This window comes from Corvus brachyrhynchos, unplaced genomic scaffold (assembly GCF_000691975.1).
Source record: "Corvus brachyrhynchos isolate BGI_N302 unplaced genomic scaffold, ASM69197v1 scaffold83, whole genome shotgun sequence".
Lineage (NCBI taxonomy): Eukaryota > Metazoa > Chordata > Aves > Passeriformes > Corvidae > Corvus > Corvus brachyrhynchos.
In genome coordinates, this window is record NW_008238464.1 from 9,528,692 (window position 1) to 9,536,194 (window position 7,503).

The 7,503-nt window shown below is 36.8% G+C and overlaps 1 protein-coding gene across 3 annotated transcripts in view; it reads right to left on the bottom strand.

The window, feature by feature from the left end:
* PRKX (protein kinase, X-linked) overlaps window positions 1-3,024 on the bottom strand; it is a 55,666-nt gene extending 52,642 nt beyond the window's left edge. The window contains exon 1 of one of the 3 annotated variants that reach the window (XM_017737119.1): window positions 2,957-3,022. The gene's annotated coding sequence lies outside the window, so the exon portion shown is untranslated. Of the gene's footprint in view, window positions 1-2,956 lie in introns of all 3 variants that reach the window. The other 2 variants (XM_017737120.1, XM_017737118.1) reach the window with 2 other exon arrangements.
* Window positions 3,025-7,503: the final 4,479 nt, after the last annotated feature.

A 7,503-nucleotide genomic window follows, 5' to 3' on the forward strand; every position in this document is an offset into this window, starting at 1 on the left:
GAGCATTTAATTTACTGACTGGAGCAATACCTGAGAGGCATAAAAAGCAGTACTAACTAGATATTTTGTTTCCATCCAGAGAGTACCCTGCACCTTCAACAATAATGGCAGAGTCATCACTATTAATATTTCAAATTGCTCTAAGTCATCATATTCACCAACACAAACAAAACAACACTTTAACAAATACCAAGAACACTCTGTATGAAGCTACATTTTAGCAAAGAACCATTCCAAAACTCATAAAAAACACAGCATAGTGGACACCTTAAACTGTCACTTTATAGGATTTTGGTAATCAGCCATTACCTCCTTGGTAAGAATCACATAAAAGAAGAAGCAAACAAACAAGAAAACCAACCAAAAAAAAAAAAAACAAAAAAAAAAACCACACCTTGGCACCTCTCACTGATTTCCTCTTGTATTAGACAATGTCAGAGGGTCTATAATCGCATCTTCCAGGCAAAATAATTTACTGCATTGTTAGCTTTAGTGCTTTTAAAAATATGCCTTAGACAATACCAAGACTACATACAAAAAACGACACATGCCTAAGTTACAGGTTACAACTACTAATAATTGTTTATACTACATAGCTCTTCTATTTTGAGTTCCCTTTCTCCAGTACTTCAATAAGTACAAAATATAAATAATTACACCAGAATATACAAATTGCATATTAGAATCAAATTAGCAACAGGTACATGATCTTCCATGAAAAATTAGTTCAGAACCAATCCTTTAAGGAAGTAAAATAAAATCCTAGCTTAAAAATTAAATTTAAAAACACTCCTGCATGCTATAGGTACTGTATGAACCGTTTGTAGAAAAAAGATCTGGTAAGTGTGGTAGCCATTAAGAAGTCCAAATACGCTGACAGAAAATGAGCAGACTTACATATTCTCAGTCTTCCTCTATCAAGCTGCAGAATGGTAAAACTTACAGTTTATGAGTTTGTATAAACTTAAATATATATGTGTATTTATGTATATAATGTATAATCCAATTGAGAAAGTTGTAGGTAACATTCAAACCAAATATCCGGTAAAGAAACAAGAACAAAGATTTCACATAAAAATTAATCTCTTGATATATAGACATGATAGCTTGTTGGCATAAGGGCTATGAAATACTCTCCTCACCAAATAGACAGTCACAAGACTAGAAAATCAGATACTTCGGGAGCAGTTCCACTGACCAGATCAACCCAGCAGGAAAGTCTAACATTCCATCACCATCAGCAGCATACAGAAATAGGTTATACCACACAGTTCAGTGACATGAAAAGGATGCTTCCTTCATTGAACTTAATGTGCTTCAGTTATCAATAAATAAATAACACACACACATACACAATTAGTCTGATATGAAACATAAAGCAGACCAACTGATTCCCTGGAGAAAAACAACAACACATTTACACAAAAGTTACTGTCAATCAATTAACAGACCAGCTAGCAACTGCTTCAAGGTTGGATGTGAGTGAAGAAACTGGCCAGAAGAAAAAGGATAGACAAATGAAAAGTTTTCATGACCAAATCCTACAGATTGCCATCTTTGATCCACTCCAGTATTAAAAATAAGGATAAAAAATCCCTGTATTTTATACAAAAAACTGAACCAGTGCTCTAATATGAAGTACAAGCAGTCCAGTTCACAAAGTGAACATTCTTAGCAAAGAATGTTGTATCATATACCTCTCCCTTCTTTATTTTTTAAAGAACAAAACCAACACTTGTTCAGTCATTTGAAAGACAAGTCTTCCTATGGGAAAGTAGAAACAGTCTTATTTTGAAAACTGCTCTACTCTAACACCTAAATATCCCAGGTGCACGCTACCACACAGTACCCAGCAAAATTTTACTGTACCAATTTCAAGCAACTAAAAAACGCTCTAAAACCTTGCAGAGATAAAAGGATGCTTTCCCAAGAAAAGATAACATGTTAAATTACTCCTCAGTAGTAAAAGCTAATACTGAAAATGTTTTACACTGGGAAGGGTCAACAGTAAGGGAACTATACTAAGCTAAATAATTTGGTTAAAAAGAGCTTATGCCCAGACAAAACCTTGGAAGGTAAACACAAGTTCCCATCTGTTACTTTACAAAAATTCACTCTTCATTGCTGTATACACATCTATGTCTCTCATAATAAACAAAAGTGGTATATAAATTCCACCACACTTGGTTTTTTTTTCTTCAGTTATACTGCCTATCACCCTTAAAAGTGGACCAAACCACGATTAAACACACTTTAGGAAGGGATTTGTTTCACTAAGTTTTCATTATATGAAAGCCCAAATATAAAGGCATTCATTCCAAAAGGCTGCTCTCCCTGTCCACTACAAACAGTCCAGACGTACAAAGTCAGGAACCTAAACACAGAAAAAATTGAGTCAAGTCCTACGAGCCTACATGCTTTCTCAACCCCTAGTACTTTAAAGTTCCTGTTTCTTCCCACTGAAGAAGAAAAAAGAAAAAAAAATAGTTAAAATCTATGTATCTCTTCAGGTTTCTTATCTTCTTCAGTTTGGGCTGAGACACAACACTTAACAGAGGAATTTTTCCGAAGTATTTTCACCTGGTACATTAGTTTTATTTAAGCACAAACTTGGCAGGGGAAAGGTACAGTGTTAGGTGCTTTTAGTTTTGTGGGTGAGTTTTGCGGGTGAGTTTTGCATGCTTCTTACTTCTGAAATATTAGTAGTAGCTGGGTTCCAGATTATTTGATTATTTGCATTGCAAAAGGAACTTCTGGGCATCTCTGTGCTATTTATAGGACTTAACAAATTACTTATCTTCAAGAAGTGTATTCGAATGTTGAAGCCTGTTCTATAACACACAGTCAAATTCACAACATCAGAAAAAGAATGCTGAATTTCTTTCTGCAATCAATTAAATATCTAAACTAGATTCAGATAAAAGAAACAGGTGACAGGCAAACACTAACCATTTACCTCAAGACTGATTTTAAACACTGAAGATAGAAAAGCAGAAATGTGAACTTTCAATTTTCACATGTTCAGACTTCTTCCATACACTCTCACTTTTCTGACCTCTCTGAAAGATAAAAGAGAATACTTGTTTCAATCCATTTTCTTCCAGCCTAAAGAGAACAAGAAACTTATGGGAAGGGACCTGCTGCTGCCTAATCCACAATAAACACTATGGTATTGAAATTCACCTCAGCAGTGGATGACAGAAAAAGCAAGAGAAGAAAGCTGAGTCACACCTGGTCATTTCTCTCTACAACACCAGCTATAAGAATAATGATTTATTTTGGGACAAGTGTCATTTTGTGGGAGGGAAAAATGAAGTAAGAAATACAGAGAGTGAAACCAAAATCCAAGTCATTTAGCCTTATGACTGAAGTCTCAAAGACATTCAAACGTAATGGTGAATTCAGGTCACCACTACAGTCACAACATTCAGACCATGTTTTCTTTCAAAACTTGTGGTATTTAAGAACATTGCCAAGTAAAATCATGGATTATTATTTATCATCTCAGTATCAAGAAAAGGTGACAAAACAGGGAAAAAATGCTAATATATCCCTTAGAAAATTTAAAATAGGTGACAACTTTGGTAGTGAAACCAAAAATAACACGTGGTAAGAAACTGAACTAATTTAAGCCTCCAGGAAAAGGAAAAAAGACACAAGTGTTCTTTTCTTGTAAAGAACTTGGCTACTCTGGGGCACAATTTCTTACTTAGACAATACTCTGGCATTAGACTACAGCTGTGCACCTACTGTCCTGCTGATACAATGCCACTTGAAATGTATTTGGCTAACATATTATGTGTGTGAACATAGAGAAATTAAGTATTTTAAAATACATAGCACCTCATTTTTCCCATGAACTTTTTAAAATTTTCCCATGCGCATAAAAATGAAAACACTGGTATGCCCAATTTTTTATTCTGCATTTGTTTAGTGTAAAGCACTTCATGGGAACAGTAGTTTAAAAGAATCTTTTTGCATAAAAATGCTCTTATTAAAACATTTCAATCAATTGAACAGATTCACAAACCCAAATTTATATTTACAAAGCCCGCTATGGAATTCATTGCACTTTGAAAAGTGGGCAAGAAACAGATCTCAGAGGAGAGAGGGCAAGAAAAAATTTGTCATCTTTCTCCTCCTGGTTCTCTTCCTTCTACCTTTCCTATTACCATGCATTTCAATTGGGAATGTAACACTTCTCCCACCTTCACCTACTCAAAAGTGAAGAAGTACCTTCTGGTTTTCCTGTATTACTTATTCTAGCTTACCTGAATTACTTTTTCATTATGGCATAATTAAAAATTTAGCATCTCCATTTCACGATACGTGTCAGGTGTCCAACTGCAGGCACTCTGGCATCTGGAGCAGGAAGGTTGCCCATATTAAATGCTCAACAAAACCAAGGATGATTCACAAACTATGCCACTAGTGTTCAGAGTCTCCCTCTTTCACTGACCAGACCAACAAGAAGTTTGAAATGAGTTCAGATAAGCATGGCCCATGAACTTTCAATGAACATGGTGGTCACGGCATATAAATTTTTGCTTCTGTACCGCACAGAACTAACTCAATCTTGGCACAGTTGAGCATGTAAATTCACTGAGATTCACAGAGTATTTCAGCCTGGCCTGAACAGCAGTTTCTGAGTGTGCTGAGCAAACATTTGTATTTCGACCTCTTTTGAAAGGAAAATTAATTCAAAACAACCAGGAGGACAACCAGGCACCTTCAACAGCTCCAGAGCAAGAGTGTTCAACTTTCATATAAAAAGACTAGTTAAAAAACCCATACACTTCAAAGGTTCAAAGACACATTTTCAACCCCTCAGGAAGTACCCTTAAAGAAATATTTTTCCTGTTTAACTTCTCTTAGTGCCAGAAATCAGTATGTGCCCCAGTCTTGTGCCCTCCCCAAAGCCGTGACTCCACTTTATCAACTAAGCATTAAGGAAGTCCACTTCAAAGCAAATCCAGACTCTGCTCCAATTGCCTTTTAACAAAGGGCCCACAAACAACCAACAAAAGTTGAGTCCTGAGATGTTTGGGGGAGACAAATGTCCCCTGAATCGTTATGCTAAACTGTACTTCCCTTTTGCCCTTCCCACCTTCACAATAAGTTCTTTGCTAAACCAGGCACAGCAGAAATCACAGAAAACCCATGCAATCCAGCCTGCATTATGGCAGCCAGGTTAACAGAGAGATTTTAATTCTCTGAGACTATGAAGGATACTTAAAACAGTAGTTGCTATATTCAAAGCAGGTATTCAACTGTTGGGTTTTTTTACATGGATTTTATTGCATCCTCAGAGAGAAGCTGGATAAAGTCATGGATGACTACAATCTCACAGACACCAACATACTCTGTTACCTTAAATATTACTCATAAACAGCTGCAAGAACATGGAACTCACCTCCCTATTCTGACACTTTCTCAAGTTGATAGCTTCCACAGCCATAACTATTTCTAAGCCTGGGTATACCTACAAGCAATGATTCTAATAAATGAGATACCAGAACTTCCTGTTATGTAATTTTTGGGTATTTCCCCTCCCATCTCCAATTATCTCAGAGCACACAGCCTTCAAGAACATCAGCACAAAGAAAATGGTTATCCTTACCAGAGCAGTCAAACTGTGGACAACTCTAAATTGCTGTAGTGAAACTGATGACATTAATCCCATCTATTTGTGCGGGGAGATCAAAATGGTGGATAAGGTAATACAGACTTAAACCACTGCTAAAAACAACTCTAAATATACTCTTTCAGTACATGTGATATAAATCTACAGTTTACTTAACTAACTGAATTTAAAAACTTAAGCCAAGCAAAAAAGTTTCTCAGGCTAAACTACACATCTACTCTACTACCCTGCAGTATTTTGCTTTATTTGATTTAACTTGCAGCCCATTTAAATCAGGACTCCAATGCAGCATGTTAGTAGGTGCACACAGAGCAGCGCAACCTCACACAGACTTACTGACTCAGATCCCAGATGCACTACAGAAGCATTAGCAGGGCACTGCATCGTTTATAAACTCGGCCACTCAGAGCAGGTATTCACGTGCTCAGTTTCAATATCGCTTTGAGGCTGCTATATTGCTTCCTGGTCAGGAGCAAGACCCTCTCACAGACTTCTACTGAAGCACAAAGGTATATCTTAAATTCATTTTTCATCAACTTACAACAAGCCAGCTCAGTTTCTTTGACAAGGTAAGGCCTTGTGCAGTTTCATTCCTTTCCAGTTTTGCATTTTGTCTTTATTCTCTCTATAAAACGACTAATGACACAGTTCAAAAGAGATGCAAAGAATGGTCATCTTTTCAGACAAAGCTATTACAGAAAAAAGAAAAGAAAAAAATCAAGCTGGGAAAGTCAGAGAATGAAGGGAGACTATGTATTCTGTCAGTGCCTTGACAGGCAGCTATCTCCTCCTTTTACCTTTTATTTCCTTCTTTGTAACTTCATAACAGGCAGTCTCACTTTAAGCCTCTCTTTAAATCCTGTGGAATCACAATTTTCCCTTTCCATAGCCTCTAAAGAGCATCTTAAAGAACACTCTAAAAAAGGTATACAGTATAAAGTTGACACCAGGATTATTTCCACATTTCTTCACTGGCCTCAGGAATATTTTCGTGAGTACTATGTCTTCTTTCAAAATTACTGTTTTTCTGCAATCTGTATTTCATTTGAAGTCTTAATCTGTAACTTCATCCTTAAGTGATGACTACTGTATCCACATGGTCATGATGTAATGAAGAAAATCAACCACTTCTGGAGGAAAAAAACCATCACAACCCTTTCAAGAAGTCTCTTAATAATCTCAAATAATTTATCAGTAAAATGTCTGCCCACGTTTCAAACTGGAATATTATCTCAAAACACAGCGCACTTCAAGAGAAGATAATGTGTTATTCACTGATAACAACACTCTTGGGCCTTTCCAATTCAATTTTTAAAGGCATCAACTTCACTAATAAAGGGTTTCTATCATACCTTTTTGGCTGAAGAGAGCTTAGGGGAAATTAAGATTTGCATCACATTATTTACTGGAGTAAATCTATCCATAATGATTTCACAGTCCTATAATGAAGAAGTGAATAAAACTTCCATGTAGTTGAACATAAAAGCTTTTAAACCAGGTGCGAAAACCTTCTACCAAAATTCTACACACGCAAAGCATCTTTGTATCAATATTCAGGGCAACAGCATGACGCGGTTTTGACATATGCTCAGCTGCATTCGGCTAACCTGTCTGATCTCTTCCTGGCCCGGCAACTAATTTATATGATGAATTTTTAATCATGATGCAGGTAAATGAAGTTAAACCAGATAAACGAGGTTTTATACCAAAAGGTCTTTTAGCTTCAGCAGTGGCAGTACTCATCTCACAGACAAGCTAAGCCCAGGTCCGGGTACAGGCTTGCTCTACCGCAGATCCCGCAGCCAGAGCCAACGACATGGCAGCACCGGGGCCATACAATGCCCACAGCCCCGCAGCGC